We start from the raw sequence: 19,021 nt of genomic DNA on the forward strand, positions 1-19,021 counted from the left end.
TTCCAAGGAATGGTTTCCATCTCAACATGTAGGTGATTATAACTCAGCTACATTACGCTTGCCCCTGGATAAACAGAGAAGGGCAAAATTAAAGGCCGAATGTCCAAGACCTTCTTTACCTTTGCATATCACCGCTACCCCTTTCATCAGTCCTTTTATCTTGACTTTCTTTACAAAGTTTGGCAAAGGTCCACGCAAAGGGGTTGATAGAGCGTGGTCTTTGTGCCAAGATAAAATGCTGGATGTAGTGGGCCCTTTGGCTCAAATTTTTGACTTAGCAGAGACTGCCAGACTGAGCAGTATGGCTATTCATTCAAACAAATTGTCCTTATGGGTCCAAAGAGCCTTCTGTGTGTTGGGTAATGCCAATTCGGCAATGACCCCTGAGAAGTGTAAAGGTTTACTCCTCAAATTGGATCCTAAACTTGCAAATGTAGCATCAATGGACCCTGGGATCAAAGCAGATGGTTTGTTGTTTGGAGAGTCCTTCATTAAAGAACTAAGTAATATGTTACAACCTTTGCATCATTAGACAAAGCCTAGCAACCTTTAAAGAAAGTGTTTTCCTATCATGTTTTTGCCAGGTGCGGTATAGGAAGGAGTTGCTTTACCGGCCGCTACCCAAGATCTCAGGGTTTCAGAGGCCCCTACAATTCGTCCTCACAGGAATTTCATCCCCAAATTTGGCCCCGTAGAGCAAGAAGCTTCAGAGGAAGGAATAGACGTTTCCACAGATCCGCACAACCAGCAAGTAAGTGTACCTTTTGGCCATCTTTCTGTGGGGGGTCATCTAAAGTTTTTTTTCTACACAAGTGGGAATCCATAAGTTCAGATCCATGGTTTCTAAGTACGGTTCAGGGTTATTCTATCGAGTCTCACAGCACTCCTTTTCAAACATGTCTTCCCCCCTCTAAAATCTTCTGCAGAAATGACTTCCCTGGTATCTCAGGAAGTTTAATCCCTTTTTCAAAAACACGCGATTCAGTGCACTTACCATCATCCTCTAGGCTTTTTAAGTTCTATCTTCTTGGTTCTCAAGAAAATCAAAAAGTTGAGACCAGTTATAAATCTCAGGGATTTCAACCAATTCGTGGTATATCATCATTTCAAGATGGAGACCATCTTAAATCTCAGAGCTACTCTTCAACAAAATGATTGGATGGTTCGTTTGGATTTACAGGACGCCTACCTCACTATTCCTATTCATCCAATTCACAGAAAATTTCTTCAGTTTCAGTGGCAAGGAGAAACGTATCCGTTCTCCTCCCTTTTCAGTCTCTCTTCAGCTCCATGGTGTTTTACCCAATTAATGAAACCTGTGTGGCCCATCTCAGGACACAGGGTATCCGTCTAATCCCTTATCCAGACAATATTCTGTTAATGGGTCAGAATCTTTGATCTCTTCTTTCGCAGATGCATCACACTTGTTCTTTCCTGACGGATTTGGGTTTCCACATAAACAAAGAGAAACCAATTCTCGTCCCTTCTCAGAAATTGGAGTTCCTCGGTTTTCTTATAAAATCGGTAGAGGCCACTCTTCAACTTCCCGAAACAAAAATAAATGCAATAAAATCAGAGATAACCCACTCTTTACACCTTCCTTCTGTCTCCCTCAGGTTACTTGCAAGAATTGTAGGTCTGCTTTCCTCCTCAATTCAAGCAATGTTTCCCGGTCCTCTCCATTACCGCGCCCTTCACAGATTAAAAATTAGTCATCTTCGCAAGGGTCTTGCTTATTCAGATTCTATCCCCCTAGACCACGAATCCCATATAGAACTTCAGTGGTGGCTAGATCACCTCGAAGCTTGGAACGGCAGGACTATCTTTGCATCAGCCCCAGAGCTTTTGTTAGAATCAGATGCAAGCCTGACCGGCTGGGGCGCAAGGTGTGGTCAAGAATCGACTGGAGGTTCATGGTCTCCACAGGAGTCTTCATTGCACATCAACTGTTTAGAGATGCTTGCAGGCTCATTTGCGATCAGAAGCTTTGTAAAAAAACAAAGTCTGATGTTCCATTCTGCTTCGAATGGACAATCTGTCGGCGGTCAGATACATCAATCATCTGGGAGGTACAAAGTCCAAGCCATTGGTGGAGTTAGCGAAAAGCCTTTGGGAGTTTTGTCTACAACAAAAGTTTATCTCTCCGGGCCGGATATCTGCTAGGGAAACTCAATTGGGTAGTAGATTGGAATTCCTGACCGATTCCAGCGATTGGAAACTTCATTCTTCTGTTTTTCACAAATGGGGCCCTCTACACATAGATCTCTTTGCATCACGTTTAAATGCCCAACTGCCTCCGTTCTTCAGCTGGAGACCAGATCCTCTAGCATTAGCAACGGATGCTTTTCAACAAGACTGGTCTCAATCAATCAGCTATGCATTCCCTCCTTTTCTAATGATCAACAGGGTCCTTTGTCAAGTATGCCCTCAAAAGGCCTGTTTAATTTTGGTAATTCCCCTCTGGCAGTCCCAGGTATGGTACCCTCCTTTTCTGGAACTAGCTATGGATTTTCCGATCATTCTTCCTGTATTCCCAGATCTCCTCCTCAACCCGGAGGGATGCCCACACAATCAGATTCTCAACAAGTCTCTAACCCTCTCGTCTTGGAAGGCAATGGGTCATTCCAATCTTATTCAGGAATTTCAAAGGAAGCTTCAGATTATATCTCCAAAGCGTGGGCTCCTGGAACCACAAAAGCTTATAAATCGGACTGGTCTTTATAGTATAGATGATATGTGGGAAAATCTTCTGATTCCTTTTCAGTGGATATATCCTTAATCGCTAATTTCTTAGCAGCTCAAGCAAGTTCAGGTAAGTCTTATAGAACTATCAACCTTTATCGTTCGGCGATATCTCCTAACCATACCCAAATCATGGTCTGCCATCTTTAAAGGGAGTAAAATTCTCCAATCTGCCTTCTCCTAAATATAGTGAGTTATGGGATGTTAATGTGGTTTTTCAACTGTTTCTGTCATGGCAGGAAAGCTCATCTTTATCTCTTAAGATGATTTCTGCTACATTGACAATGTTGTTATGTTTAGTTTCCATAAAGCGTTTGTCAGATGTCAAAGCTTTAGATATTTCTGGTCGTCATTTTACTCCCACAGGTTTTCATTTTAAAATTCATAGACGAAACAAAACCAATATTTCTACATTTTTTTTTTTTTTTTTTTTAACCTTATTTCCCAAACCAACCAAAGTTGTGTGTAGAAAACTGCTTAAAAATGTATGTGCAAAAGACAGTCCATCTCAGAACGTCCTCTGTTTCCCAACTCCTCATTTCTATATAAAAAAAAAAAACATAAACCATTTTCTTCTCCTACTCTAGCCCGTTGGGTTGAATGGGTAATGTCCCTGGCTGGGATCGATACTTCCGAATTTGGCTCCTACTCTTCCAGGGGTGCTATGGCTTCTAAGGCCTTTTGGACTGGCTCCAGTATAGAGGACATTCTAACATCGACCAATTGGTCTAATGATAGCATTTTTCATACCTTTTTATTGTAAACAAATTAATACAGTTTCTTCAGTGGTAATTGATATGCCTTGAAGAAGCATAATAGGAGCCTCTGGTCTTGACATAAAATGTAGATTTTCCTAGTAATTTCTGAAGGAAAGTCTTAATTTTATTAAAGACACGGAGGCAAGTATTATCCCACCGCAGTATCATATTTCTTTCCCACCCAACAGTTTCATCTTCAGCTGCTCCAGCAAACAATGCATAAAGAACCGATTCCACCAGTCACCACCACTTAGTCTCGTCAAGTCAGTATTTCCTCTTCAAAATACTCTTCAACAAGACGGCTCCTGTTCACCAATTCCAGTCTTCCCTGGATTCACCTTTTTCGAGACTGTTTTTCATTGATATTGGCCATTTTGATGATTAGTTAAATATTTCCAATGTTTACTTCTTATTCTTAGACTTCTCGCTCAAGAAAAGAGGACTGCTTGCGGTTTAGATACGTATACATTAGCTATGTAATGTTCTGATTGGTTCATGGTGTTCATTGTATTGCTCCCATTGATGGAGGATTTCTGTGGCCTTTTTGGGATTGGTGGTTTTCTGTCTTGACTGTGCTGCTGTTTAAATTAAAGCAAGAAAATAAGCATAGTACTTGCCTCTGTGTCTTTTAACAAAATTAAGACTTTCCTTCATAAATTACTAGGAAAATCTACATTAAATACTATGTGTAATCATTTGGGTATGTGTTTGATGGAATGCATGTTTCTGTAGTTTTTGTGTGTATTGTTTTGCTGTTCACATCGTCGATGGTTAGGCCGGGATCCCCGGCTTCAGTAATGATGGGGGTGCGTTCCCAGATTCCAATAATGATTCAGTGGGTCCTCGGATTCCACTAATGATAAAGTGGCGGTTCGCGGAGGTGAAAAGATTGGGAACCACTGCCTTAGCGCATGGGTACTCGCAAACGCTTTTCCAGGGGCCAAAAGGTTTTGCCTGTGATGTGACTGAGGGCTGCATTGATGCCAGCAGAGTGGCAGTGGTAGGGGGAAACATGAATGTTTGTAAATTCATGTTTGAAAACTATTGCTTTTAAAAATAATAATTCTTAATGCACTGATATGTGATGTACTAAGGTGAAATGGTTCTGCATGTTAATGAAACACACTTATTGAATTTTAAGCAGTCCTTATCAGATGTTTACACTTTTGCTGCAATACCTTTAAAAATAAAGGAGTTTCTAAAGTTAGGCGGAGTTATTTTCTTTCTTTAAGAACCCTTAATTAAAGGCTTGCCTGTTCATTTGACTTCTTTCTCAATGTTAGTGCTGAGTCAGAAAAACAGCACCTTAGTGCCAGTGTTGACCAGGGGGCCGCATATAAATATCAGAAGGGCCGCACTTTGAGTATCAGTGCTTTAGAGTATGCCGTATTCACTTAAACAGTGAGAAATGTGTATATGTAAAAAAAAAAATATATATATATATATATATCGCCAGTAATCTATATAACAGTGTTTTGTATAAACAGGTTTGTAGGGTTAGAAGTCTTTGACGCACTATTCCTATGCTGGTTGGCTTATGACATATATATATACACAAATCTTATTGCTTGTGAACAGTGCACACCCTCCATACAATATTGGTTACAAGCATTGTTACGGCCCTTCTATATTGACAACCTGTAATAGTTCCACCATTTCCCCCACACTTTGTCATGCTTCTGTGGACAGCCGCAAGATGCATAATTCAGCTTTTCTTGTTGTGCACACCAATCAACACCCGTATGCCACACTGCTAACGATGTAGGTATGGGTTGCTTCTACAGGTGGGCTATGTCTCTCTTGGCTATTAGGCAGGCCACTCCTATAAAGCTGCGGTCCGCTCGCGGGCCTCCCAACTCCTCCATTAGCCCCTGCAGTGCTATTTTAGGGGTCAATTTTATGAGACGTCCCAGGACCTCAAATCTCTCCTCCCACTGCCTCCCAGAAGGGTCTTAGCTGCGGGCACTCCCAGGCCAAATGACAGAAATCCCCAGTGGGAAGGCTACTCTTTGCACAGGCCGGATGGGCCTCTGGTAACCTTTGCTGCTTGCGTGCGGGGGACAGATAGGTTGCGTGAAAGTAGTTGAATTGTACCATATGTAATGATGCGGCTATGGCCAATTCTTTTGCGGCAAGGGAATCTTCCCTCCAGTCGTCGTCTGTTCACCAACCCAGTTTACTTATTTCTGTCTCACGGAGTCTAAGCTGTCTGGGGCATGAGTAAGCAAGGATTGGTAGATTCGGGTCATTGCTTTCTTCCCCAAAAGCTCCATGAGTATCTTTGACTCTAGAGAGCTGTATACTGGGAGTTGAGTGTCTGGGGATGGGTGAACTAAGGGAGTGTCTTATCTGTAATAAGCGGAAGCATTGTTTATGACTTATGACCTATTTTGAGAGCATAGGGTGGGTTTGGTTTGGATGTGTCTAAGTGTGAAGTAACATTTCACAAGCATGTGGAAAATCAGGCTTCTGAAACATTTACCAGTTGCTTAAGTGGATGATTATGAATCTAGTGAGGTAGGAGGGAGAGCATAGGTTATGTTGCCAGTAAAGGTACAGAGTGCGAATTTTGGTTCTTGAACACTGTTGTAGAGTCATACATTTTCCCTGAAGCACAGTTACCAATAATCCTTAGTTAATAAATATTTTATTGCCCAATAGTTGAAGAACCAGTGCTACTCATTAAAGAAACAATGTAGAAAAAGTAGCAGATATAGTGAGATCTGCTTAACACATTGCAGAATGTAGGAGATGACTTCAGTAGGTGAAAGCAGGAAGGTTGATGAAATGGATGTAGTGTGTGTTGTTACAGACATGGTAAGTCACGTTGTCTCTGCAAAGAATTGCCCTGAAACTTAAATACAATGCAATAGTGTGGGACATCGTGCAAAAACGTATAAAATTAAATATGATACCAGTTGTTGTGTTCATAATATCAAAGATGTTGAGTGTGAGTACTGATATACGTTAAAAGCGCTAGAAGAGACAGCACTTCAACAAATGTTCTAGACTTGTTCAATCTCTGCATTGTCAACTTGAAATTCACGATAGGGCAGTGCATGTATAGGTGAAGACTGGCTGCCATACGCTTTGGTGGCTATGGTCATGGTTCAGAAGTTTATTAATGAAACATTAATGAATGTGATTCCTTATTAGTGTTGCTGTATTTGTATTTCATTGATAAGGTACTTTGTGTAATTTTTGGAATTAACCATTTTTATTATTTCATCCTATAGAATATTGCGCTAACTTGCCCATGGAATATAATTTAGCCTTACAGTGCTCGATCAGCCCAACTCCACTGGGCTGTCTCCTCAGTGTGGCAACTCTCATGTACGTTTGGGATTGGATCGGCATCAGTTTTGGTTACTTCATTGTGGGCTTGTTAGTCCACAAAGAACAACAAGTTAGTAGACCTTTGCTCTGGTACCACAACCACAGGACCAGACCAAGTACTACGAAATCTCTCATTGAACATCTTGGCAAATTCTCCTGTAATGTATCCCTTGAGCTGTTCAAACATTCTGCCCTTTACTGGCGGACTTTTCCGTCCCAATAGATGCCCCTCCCAGATCAGAACACCCTGAACCAACTCCTAACTAGGTTGGTCAGATCTGTAAAATCGGTGGGAAAGTCCATCAGCATTCCTGTGACTCAATCTGGCTCAGTACTCCACTACAAAGTCTAACCCTTGCAAAGAAATAGATCATCTCAACAACTTGAGATTCTCTCCCTTCATAGCTGTTTACCTTTTCAGTGGCTTATGATCAGTTTACACCACAAACTTAGTACCAAACGCAAGGCCCACACAATGGAAAAGCACTTCTTTTTCAATAGCCGTCCAGTTCTGCTCTCTGGGAAGTAATCTTTTACTAATAAAGTCTAGAGGACAATCTCTACCTTTGCCATCCATTTGAGCTAACACTGCTCCAACTCCTTTGTCTCCAACTCCCTTGTCAGAGGGATACGTCTGTACAATGAAATGCTGACTGTAGTCAGGTGCTTTCAGTGCTAGTGCAGTGTACAGTGCCTTCTTCAATTCCTCAAGTGCTTTCTTACATTCCCCAGTCTATATCACTTTCCTCGGCTGCTTCTCCGGGGTCAAAGTAGTCAATGAGACAACTATCATTCCATTGTTTGATGCAAAATTCCTCTAATACCCAGCAAGTTCTAAAGAGACCCTCACTTCAGCCTGGGTAGTAGGCACTTCCCACTCCATCACAGACTGATTCTTGACAACAAATGGGCAAATCTACCCGTTCCCCCCCATCTCAAACCCCAGTAGACTACAGAAGACTGTCCTACATGACACTTGGTTGCCTTGATGGCCAGCTTCAACTCCTGTGTCCTAGCCATCACCTGCTCGAGGAGCCTGAGGTGGTCCTTCTGTGAGTTGCTGAACACCGCAGTATCATCCAGGTAGGGCATGAAGAACTTTTCCAGTCCAGCGAGAATATGGTTCACCAGGTGTTGAAAAGTTGCAGGAGCATTCCAGAACCCAAAGGGCAGCACCTAAACTGATTTAGCTCCTCTGTCTTAGAAAATGTAGTCTTTTGCTTGGCATTTGGTGCCAAAGCGGTCCTCTAGTATCCACTGGTCTGATCCAAGGTGCTCAATTACTTTGCAGCTCATGAGATTGGATGGGCATCAGTTTTGTTCACCTCCATTGAGAGCTCGTTAGTCCACACAGACCCACACATGAGTAGACACTTGCTTATATACTAGAACCACAGGACTAGACCAAGGACTACAAGAACACTCAATGACTTCCCAATCCCCCCCCCCACCACCTCCAGGTCCAATATCTTGGTGACCCTGGAGTCGGTGAGAAGAGGGTGGCAAACCATCCCAACACCTCTCTACACTCTCGCCGCTGCTCAGGCAGTAACCCAGGGGTTATCTGAACCCTTTCCACAGTACCGTCCACATGTCCCTGTACAGCAAGAGAGGAAGAGGCTCACATTTTCTATGTCTTCCTCAACTTCCTCTGCCATAGCAATGATATTTGCTGTGTAGTCTACCTGGATGCAAGGCTTCAACCTTTGAAATGGAACACCCTCTTGGGTTCCCTTGTGGCACCTTTATCCACCAACTGGATTACGTCAAAAACCTTCTGCACTACCTTGTTTGGCCCATACCATTTTTCCTCCAAAGCCCTTGGATGAATAGGCTTTAACACCAACATCCCCTGACCTTCCTCATACCCAGTCAGTGTAAATTTGTGATTGTATCATTCCTTCGTTAGCGCTTGGATAGCATGAAGGTTGTTCTTTGTATGACTTGTGTATTCCACCATCAACTTCCTGAGGCCAGTCACATAGTCCACCACGTCCTTTTGTGGAGACTGAGGTTCCTTCTCACCCCTCTCTAACTAATGAGTCAACCCCCACACCGGGTGTCCATACTGAAGCTCAAAAGGCCTAAACCCTATTCCCTTCTCAGTAGACAAACACTGGGCATGGCAGGAGAAGATCGCACTTTCTCTTGAAATTCTCTGGCAGAGTTCCCATCATGTTCTTCAGTATCTTATTGAACTGCTCCACCAAACCATTGGTGTGTGGGTGGTATACCATGGAGACGTAGTATGTCACACCAGCTTGCTCCCACATCTCTCTAGTATAAGAAGAGGTGAAGTTGGTTCCTCGGTCAGAAATTTCTATCCTTGGAAATCCAGCCCTAGAAAAGCCCCCCTAGGAAAACTCATGCTACCACATTTGCAGTCATGCTCCTCAGAGGTACAGCTTGTGGCTAACTGATGGTGTGATTCTTCACAACCACGTATATTTGTTGCCTGACTATTTGAGTGGGTCAAATGGTCCAACTATCGCTATTCCCACCCGCTCAAATAAAACACCTACAACTGTTAGAAGCACTAACAGTGCCTTAGTCCTCCCTCCTGTCTTATCACTCATCTGGCAAGTGGGACAGGTTCTACAGAACCTCTCTGTGTATCCCTGGCCAGTAGAACAGAGGGTCCAAACTATCTTGGGTTTTTCTAATCCCTAAGTGTCCTGCAAAGGGCACTACAAGGGCCAGTGACAACAGGAAGTTCCTGTGCACCAATGGATCCAATAGCCTCTTACTAGTTCCTGGCTCAGAATGTATTAGTTCGTTATAAAGTAGACCATCCTCCCGGCCAACATAGTGTTTCCTGACATCTCTTTTGCTGACGTGTCCCTGGGCTTCCTTCTGAAGTCCCACAAGCATAGGGCACTCCTCTTGTGCCTTGTGGAATTCTTCCTAGATCACCTCACAGCTTTGTAAACCCTGCAGCTCTGAAAGCGACCTAGACTCCAGCAATAGGTCCACTTCCGGAGATTCATTCTCCCCTCTGTCTGGAGTAGGAGCGATGACCTCCATGTTCAAGAAAAAAGGGACCTCTGCAGGGATAGGGTTACTGGGACTGGGAAAAATATCAATTGAAAAGAACAAAACAGTCTACCCTTCAATTAAATTACTGCCTATACATACAAAAAATACATATACACACTGCTCAGAAGGACTCTGTTCTTTCTTATGTCCTTTATGTTTTCAATACATAATTAGACATAATAATTAATAACTTTTAAGTATCAAAATGCACATCTCCATAATCAAAACAGTCAATCCTAAATGCTTCAAACACAGGTCTCATAGATGACAGGAATATTTATTTATAATAACATACAGACTTATCTTCTAACACACATACCACATACTCATTCTTCCATACAGTCACTCATTTGCATATAAATAAAAAAGCTTCACAACCATGTAGAAAGTGCCTATGTACTATATTGGTACCACTTTAAATCTATAGATTCATATATTTAAAAAAAACTAGCATAAGCATTAAATCTGAATATTACACTTCACTTGAACTATAATTGCCATAAATTCAGTAGTAATAACAATTATTATTCATTAGGGAGGCTCCACCAGCTCCAATTTTTTTAGAATAATGCAGTTCTGTCCGTCCCAATCCTTTTTGTTTATAGTGGTTTTATACAATTCTAACACGTTTCAGAGTGAAATGCCTTTTTCAGGCCCACCACATTTTCTTAGAGACTGCTCTGTATCCTGATGACCTGCAGAAACATAATTCGGAGCCCTGCTGAACCGCACACAGACAAGTTCAGTCACATTTCAAATCACCAATGAGTTTAAAAAAAGGCTAAAACCACCTAAAAGGACCTCCACCAAAGAGTAAAACCATGTCCCAAACATGGAGTATCCACGAAGAGATGGTAGATCCACAGTGAACTTTAACAGTGGGCAACTCCAGTATGTAAAGTGACTCGTGTATTCTACCAAGAAAATTCAACACCAGAAAGAAATATAATAAATAAAAGAATATTCCTTCTATGCAAGCCTTCCATTAGGAAATAGAATCCGCACTCTGTCTTTGCGGTATAAAAAGCTTGGAATCGATGTGAATGTTCACCAAAGAGTCCCTGATAGGACCGATGTAATGCTGTTATCTGCAGAACATGGCAAAATAAAGAAAACAATGTCACAACAAATGCTCAGTAACACGAGGCTCGGTCTTGGAAGTGGAAGGCTGAGGCAGAGACGCTCTACCCATTTGAATGCCCATAGAGAAGAAAAGGAAGTCGCCCACAGTGTAGAATATAATGGCTCGTCTCTAAAGGCTTCCGTATTGACCCCTGTAAGTAAGCAAGGAAAGGAAAATTGAGGGTCACTAAGCCTGTTTTTTTACAAATCATTATCGCCAGGAGGGATGGTCACCAAAATACCCTCCTTCGGGTGTAGCAGAGAGATCACATCTCCCTTCCAGTTGTAAACACCCATGTAACAATGTGTTCAAAACAACTCCACAGTCTAAACCTCTGACAGACTGTCCTCACCATACGATGTTTAATCCAGAGCGCTTTTCGTGGGCCTAAAGCCAAAGGTGGACTATTGGAACCTAAAAGACCCACTACACAACAACATTATAGCACTTCTTCAAAAAAGTATTTTTATTTCACCGCTATCCTACAAGTCTGAAATAAAGTTTATCCATGATTAATAAAATTACCCCACTCGGCACTGTAGAAAGACAAATTCCTAAAAAAAAATACTTCCACTAAATGGATATAGTGCGCTCAATTCACCCGAAACTTGAGTGGCTCTTCTTACCTCAGTTTGTGAAACAGCCATAGTTTTGTCGTCCAATAGATTTTAAGTATGAGAGGTGGTGACACTATGAACCTCTTCTTAAATACTGGAAATCAACTGGTTCCTTGAGAAAAAGATGCTCCCTCTCAACCATAGCGCCAAAGGTTCCAGTATCCCTCAGGGCAGGCACTTTCATCCCTTTGACACTAATGTCCTGCACAAATCCGGTTGTGTTAGGATGAATGTGCTTCAGAGCATCTGGGTCCCAAATGTCCATAGTAAGGTCAACCAGGCCCTCTCGGTTCCCGTCACCCACGTGTAACATACTTGCTAGCGCAGGTGCTGCTGGGTCTTGTTCTTTCCCCTGACGGCCTCTCTTAAATTGTCCACTTTGGACTTGAAAGAACATCCTTGCCCTCCCTTCTCATGTTGCTCCTTCCCGTATATAGCATCCCCATGTTGCTTTGGTCCTCCTCAAGTCACATCAGTTTTATCCAGGCCTTACCGTCTAGTGTAGAACCAGTCGGTGGAGAGTTTGTTAACACGTTTTCTTCGACTCATGCTACTCTAGCCCTTTGTGTACACTGTTAGGTAACCACTTCTTTTCTTTCAAATGAGACCGGTATTTACTAAGTGGAGTAGAGCATTCTTCCTTGAGTCATTCTGTCACTATCAACTGGTTAATGGACTGAAAGTACTTGGCCTTATTCCCTCTTCGACACTCATTCTAATCTCTCAATGCATAATGAATCAAAGTCTCAAACATCATCCCCTTTCTTGCAGTCATGGAATCTCTGCATGTGTTTAGCTGATTTGAGGCCAGACTGCCTAAATTTGTCCCTGATGAAATTAGCAAGGACCTCTGTTCCTTCTCCTGGGAATCCTCCACCCTCTGTCCCTACATAAACCCTTCATCGGAACTATAGACATGGTACTGAGGTGAATTCCCAACCCTGTAGTTTTCATTGTCTATGCATGTCACCTCTGTGCGTAGAAGAAAAAAAACGGGACTCATTGTACTGCTGGTGCAAATTGGAGATGGCCAGTGCCAGTTCTGTGTCCAGGCTCCTAAATGTTAAGTGCCCTCACTGCTTGCCGCCAGTTGTGAGAACCCCCCTTCAGTGGGCACAAAGGGGCTACTGGGCCTAATTGAAGGGGGGTGCGGTGCTTTAAGACCTTTTACTCCTGATGTCCCATGGGCAGACATTTTATGGAACATGACCTACTGGGCCAAGTACCCCTTCTGTATTTGACACTCAGTGATTGATGTGGATGAGCAGTCCTAGGCTACCCCTAGGTAGGGAGAAAGGGTGTGGATACAGGTTAGTGGGCAGAGGATCACAACTCAAAGAGCATGCAGCAGCAATAAATCAATGACAAGCCAAATACTTACTTTTTTTAGAAGTATTTTATTTCTAGCTCTGCTCATTAAATGGCACAATATGACATTGACAAACAATAACACACTTCCTCTTGAGGTCAGGGCTCTATTGTTTCAATGACAATTCCCTGTCCCACTCTTTCCTCGCAGTGTTCTAGGAGTTAAACCTTATTTGCTGTTGGCCACATTCAAGGAACGCTCAACTAGCAGTTCATTTCCCAGCAGTCCACTCTGACTCTTAAATTTAAGTCAGATGTGTCTTAGTGCTCTAGTGCGTTCAGCAGCACCCGCACCCTGGTGCCCGTAGGCCCTAAACAAGTCTTACCCACTCCGGCAGGAGTGAAGTGTGCGGACTCTTGGAGTGTGCCCCTTCTGTGGGTGCTCCCAGACACTCCGGGCCCGATCAGGTGAACCGGTTGGACATGCACTGGGCAGGCACAGTCTTTTTCTTTCTCTCTTTCTTTTGTTTTATTTCTCTCTTTTTTTTTTTTTCTCTTCTTTTTTTTCTTTTTCTTTCTCTTTCCCTATCTCTTTCTCCCCCGCACCCTGCAGCCACGCTCTGTCAGTGATTAGAAATTTTCCTGTGGGGTAAGTGTTCATGCTTCAGAAGGAGGCATCTGGGGGTTGAGGGGTGATGATTCCGATGCTCCTGTCTTTGATCTCAAGCAGGATGGAAGACGCTTCCATGGTGGCCTTACAACCAACTCCTTCCACAGTCCTTGTTGCTCCTGCCTAATCACTGTGGCGTAAGTACTTCCGGTAGCCTCTCCTTCCCTGCAATTAAGTCTTTTCTGTGGCCGGCCTCTCCTGGCATACAGGGTTGCCGCATCGGTGCCTTAAATGCTTCCGCCTTTACCGAACAGCAATCTTTTCAATGGCTCTTTTCACTGTGGCTCTTTCCTGGCACACAGAGGTTGCTAGTTCAGTTCTGCACACTGTCAACGACCCGATCAGTGCAGTAACCGTTTCCTCGAACCGGGCCGCTTCTCATCAGGGCTCCCCACTGGACCTTGCTCCGTCCAGCGCTCTTCTTTTCCTTATCAGGCATACTGATCTTGGCCTACAGGCACGTGCTGGTGTTCGAAGCTCTAGAAAAGGTGGTTGTGGTCCCCGCTAGGTGATGTCCTCCCATCCTACAGGGAGACTAGCAGGCCTTGGTCCCTAGTCCTGGTGACAGACAGAAGTTTTGCAGAGCTTCCCCTCCTCACACAGCCAGATTGCAGCTTGGTAGATGAGTTTGCAAGGTCTCAAACTCCCCTTCCTAAGGTTCATTTCCAAACACCAGATGTGAATTAGGGTTGTTGTCTTTGAAGTTTTATGTTGGGGGTCTGCTTCTTTTGAAGAGCATACTCCTCCGCTCCATTTTCCTTTTGAAAATCAATCAGTCACAGCAGGAGAAACTCAGCGCTGCACCCCACCCCACCCCAACACAGGCCATGGAAGTTGTTCACATAAAGTTATGTAGCTAATAGTTCATACAGCCAAGTTTTATTGGATAGTAGTGCAGTCCTTAGTGTATTCCAGAATGCGTAACATCCTTACGACAGCCAGCCAACACGTTTCGTTACTAAAAGGGACTTTTCCGAGTGTTATGTGCTTGTTTTACCATTTAGTGACTCCAGAATACAAAGAATTACAAGTTGCAATTTCCACTGCCAGACGGGATCACCATTTTGCCAAATCGTCTAAAAACATTACAGCATAGATCTTTCGCTCTAACTGCATAGGTTAATCGAACCGCAGTTGATCTCACCTAAACGATTTAATATAATATTACTTACGAGAGAATTCTGTTTACTAGAGTCGCTATATAGATGATATATTTGCCATCTGGACTGGTGACAAATCTCTTCTTGAGGGTCTGCTCGCAGACCTTAATCAAAACATCTACGATCTCAAATTCACTGGCCATGTCAATTCCCAGCAAATTGAATTCCTGGATGCAATCTTATAAATTAGAGACAACAAGATAGCTTCCAGATTTATAGAAAGCCCACAGCTGCAATGCAATTCTACATGCTCAAAGCTCGTACCCAACCTCACAACTGAAAGGATCCTTTTTGGGGAACACCTGTTAGAAGAAATTGTAGCAACGACTTTATTTTTACACAAGAACTCAAACTACTGGAGAATCGGTTTTGCTTAGGGGTTATAGTGAAGATTTCTTATCCAAAACCATGGAAAGAATCATCAAGACAACACGTCCTTCCCTTCTTGCACATCATAAACGCAGAAAACCCCCAGATAACAGGTTAGCACTGATAATCAGATACTCCTTACAAAGTTACAATATTCACAGAATTTTGAGGAAACATTGCTATCTGTTATGATTGGATGGCACATTAACCAAATACCTGCCAGACCATCCATGTATCACACATAGTAGAGGAATGACTCTTAGAGACCTACTATGCACTGCTCATTCTTCCACATTACCTAGAACGACAGGGATTAACTGGTTTATACCCAAGCCCCAAAGTTTTTTTTTTCAAACGCTTGAATTGCAACATCTGCTAATACGCCATGGACAAGGCTACCCTCTTCCAATATAATACCAAACAGAAGTACTACATAAATAACTTCATTAACAGTAATACCAACTTTGTAGTTTACTGCATCATATGTCAATGTGAACAGATCTGTATGGGTCGTACTATACGACCACTAAAAGAGAGAATCCAAAACATTGGTTTTCATGGTATTGCGGTGGCAGAGACTAGCCCCAGAGGTGGAGTTAGAACTTTGATTCTTAGGAGAATGGAGACTAAATGGATTATAAAATTGCGGGCTGTGGACAGGGGTCGTAATACTGATATTGAATTGCACGTTTTCCTTACAGACAACGTGAGATAAATGTGTCACATGTGGTACTTATGTATGCTGTCAAAGACTTATGTAAGCCAGTATATGTATACTCATGCCTCATCAGATGTGTACATTTTGTTTATCCAGTGTTTTGAATTTCGTTACAAGGATTGGATCTCTACCTACCAGGACATATTTATTTTATCAATGTATCAAATGTCATTAAGATGGATCGGAATCACCATTATTTATATTTCTTCTCTTTTCCGATCTTAGAAACAATGTTGTGTAGCATATCATTATGTATACGCTAAATGTTTGAGGCTGTGATACTGCATCAGTACTCATATTATGATGCTAACAAATTCTAGCCATATGTAATTAAAATTATAACTTATGTCAGGATGTGGGCATTTAACACAATGAAAAATGTACTTGGACTAACATGAACATACTGTATGCTAACTTTGGTGCTCTAATAATTTCACTGGTACTTTGAAGGATACCTTTGTATCACACATTTTCAACGCTTACGGGGAAACAAACCTTCAGAGTTAATTTCTTCAATTCTTGTGTGCTCATTACTTTCATATCGCCTACCTTTTAGGCTTTTATTCGTTACAGTCAAACCTTAACCATTCACCATTATAATATGGCCACCAAGTATATTCTTTGGCAGTCCTCTTTCTATATTTGCTATTTATGCGAATATTTAAATGGGAGATTTCCCGCGTTTACTTTGAACAGAGATGCAAGCGTTTGGGGACAATAAAAGTAATTCATATCAACACTTTGATACTGATAGCAAAACTTCTATTTATCTACCCCCTGTTGTTTAGAGGATCCAGCTTATTAGGGCTTACTCAAACGCACATGGGCCTCACCTAGGACACAGAGGCTACTAGCTCATTTCTAACGAAGTATTTCTTACTTATTCTCGATACGTGCCACCCGGCCAAATAGCACCATACTTGCCTACATATTTAGTCTTACAAATGTATTCCAATGGATCCATTGACAGTGGTATCTTGGGTAGTAGGATACCTGTTACCACATTAGCCCCAACCGTTAGTGTTACAATTTATATTTGCCCTTTTACACTATTTCATCCGGGAGGTGTGATACATAAACTACTCTTTAATTTTGATACAGGCCATGGGAGTGACTAGAGTTCACTCCTGGATGTGAGCCACGGTTATATGTGCACTGCCCTGTTCCTGTATTGTACCCTTCCCAGTCACACATGCATTCAGCACAGAGCTACCACTCCTGCGCAACACTCCACATCCAACGGATGTAGTCAAGGGGCGAGTTGAGCCCAGAGCAGCAAATCTTTTAAAAGTAAATGACCCTGTAGGCCTCACTCCTGTGACACGGGTTAAAAAAGGCCTGTTCACTCTGCTCAACTCCTAGTGAAGGTGGTAGCCTTCCACCACCTATCAGGGTAGCGCTTTGGGTGTTTCTTCTGGTCCAACAGGACCGCTGTCCGTGAGACAGGCCTATGTCATGGCACTCATTCATGATCCATGTCTGCCTATGACAACAAAAATCAGCGTTTGGGATCCAAACAAAAGTACAGTTGGGCACTCCGAACAGGGGTACACGTGCATTACCATGAAGAGGACTTTGTCTTCACAACATCGTGCAGGAGTTTTTTTACGCGCTATTGTCTGCCATACGAAGTATATTCACTGTGCTACCTTAGGGGTTTCTTTCCTTCTCCAGTAACCAGCTTTAAATCTCTTCATGGTCCCCATGATCTTCTATACCCTCATCCAGCTGGAGTTACCACATCCCCTGTGTGAAGTAGTACCCCATCTGGAGTCACAATAAGTGTTCCAATATGTTTGCATCCGGTCACCATACATGAATCGCTGAGCCCACTCTTTCTACACATCTCAACGTAGGCCTATTGTGTTGGGGTATGTCTGTTGCAGCCTTTTGTTGAGGGGGGGGGAGGTAATATATCAGCCCATCATCATCTTGTAATCAGGCGCCATTTGTTGCAGACTTCAAAACCATTTGGGGATATTTCTCCAGCTGCTTTCCAAGCTTACATCTGGATCTCTTTCCCAATTTCCTCTTCTCATTGTAGTTGCCAGTTCCACCTGCCCCACTTTTGTGCACATTTCAGAATGGAATACAGGGTCAATATTAGGCTCTTCTTTCTTTCATAAGCTCCCATGTATTCTCTAGCTTAGGGTAAGTTGTCCGTTCATAGATGGCTGCATCTCTTAGCTTGCTCTCTTTTCTTTTCTTTACTTTACTTTGTGGTAGGGTGAGATGAACCCACATAAACTAAAGGCTAAAATCCCCACACTAATAAACCAAACAAGAACAAACCTATTGGACACCTGGTTGTCCTCAATCTCAGCAAGAACCAGGTCACTAATGATAGCTCGGTATGCCATGGGTTGACCCACATCTGTTCCTCTGGTGAATTGGTCGAAATTAATCTGTTTGTGTCACAAATAGCTTGGTCATTAAACTCCTGACAACCCTCACTTCTCAAGTCACCAAGTGTTAATTGAAATCTCATGGGGTACAGGAAGGGTAGAGTAGGCCCATCTGACCGCCCTTGATTTTGAGCTCATCCTAGTCTATCTGTTCTCCCAACTCTTCTTTACTTGAGCATTAATAATGTCATCTTTTTATGTACATCCCCTCCAGTCAATACCTTGGCTCATGTAAAAAAGGAGAAGGAGTCTTTGAATCACCCTAAAAACTGCTTTCATCTTCAAACTGTGGCATATATGGAACCCAATGATCATTTATTGTTGTACATCCACTTTTATGAACACATAGTGTCCCTCTGGGTCTGTCCATGTCTTCCTTACCCGTATAGGAAGACCATTTGGGATGAAAATAGCCACCCTTCCTGTTCAGTAGGCCCTGGACATTCCAGCCTTGGCACCTTGTTGAGAACAATCTGATTCCGACTTCTGGCTGCAGATTCCTTACCTTTGAATTTCCCAGGCGTCAGGCTGGATCCAGAAACTTTTCCTTGTGCAATAGCCTTGCATGTGCTGTCGGGTGACTCCATTTGGTTCAGCGTGGCATCGTTGGCTTTAGATGTGATGTCATGGCCGCCTATATAGTCCCCACCCAGGCATGCAGATGTCAGTTCTTTTCTTTCTGTTCCAGTTAGCGCAGATCTGGAGAGAGCTATCCCTCGGTTGCTTTTTCACAGGCTTTTTTTTGTTTTTTGTTTTTTACATTTTGTCAACGATTTTTT

The 19,021-nt window shown here is 42.7% G+C and overlaps 1 protein-coding gene across 4 annotated transcripts in view; it reads left to right on the top strand.

Moving 5' to 3' along the window:
• NKIRAS1 (NFKB inhibitor interacting Ras like 1) overlaps window positions 1-19,021 on the top strand; it is an 84,329-nt gene that overhangs the window by 31,717 nt on the left and 33,591 nt on the right. Inside the window, exon 2 of one of the 4 annotated variants that reach the window (XM_069212043.1) lies at window positions 585-751. The exons of the other annotated variants lie outside the window; for them this stretch is intronic. The gene's annotated coding sequence lies outside the window, so the exon portion shown is untranslated. The remainder of the gene's footprint in view (window positions 1-584; window positions 752-19,021) is intronic. 4 annotated transcript variants of the gene reach the window in all.

This window comes from Pleurodeles waltl, chromosome 10 (assembly GCF_031143425.1).
Source record: "Pleurodeles waltl isolate 20211129_DDA chromosome 10, aPleWal1.hap1.20221129, whole genome shotgun sequence".
Lineage (NCBI taxonomy): Eukaryota > Metazoa > Chordata > Amphibia > Caudata > Salamandridae > Pleurodeles > Pleurodeles waltl.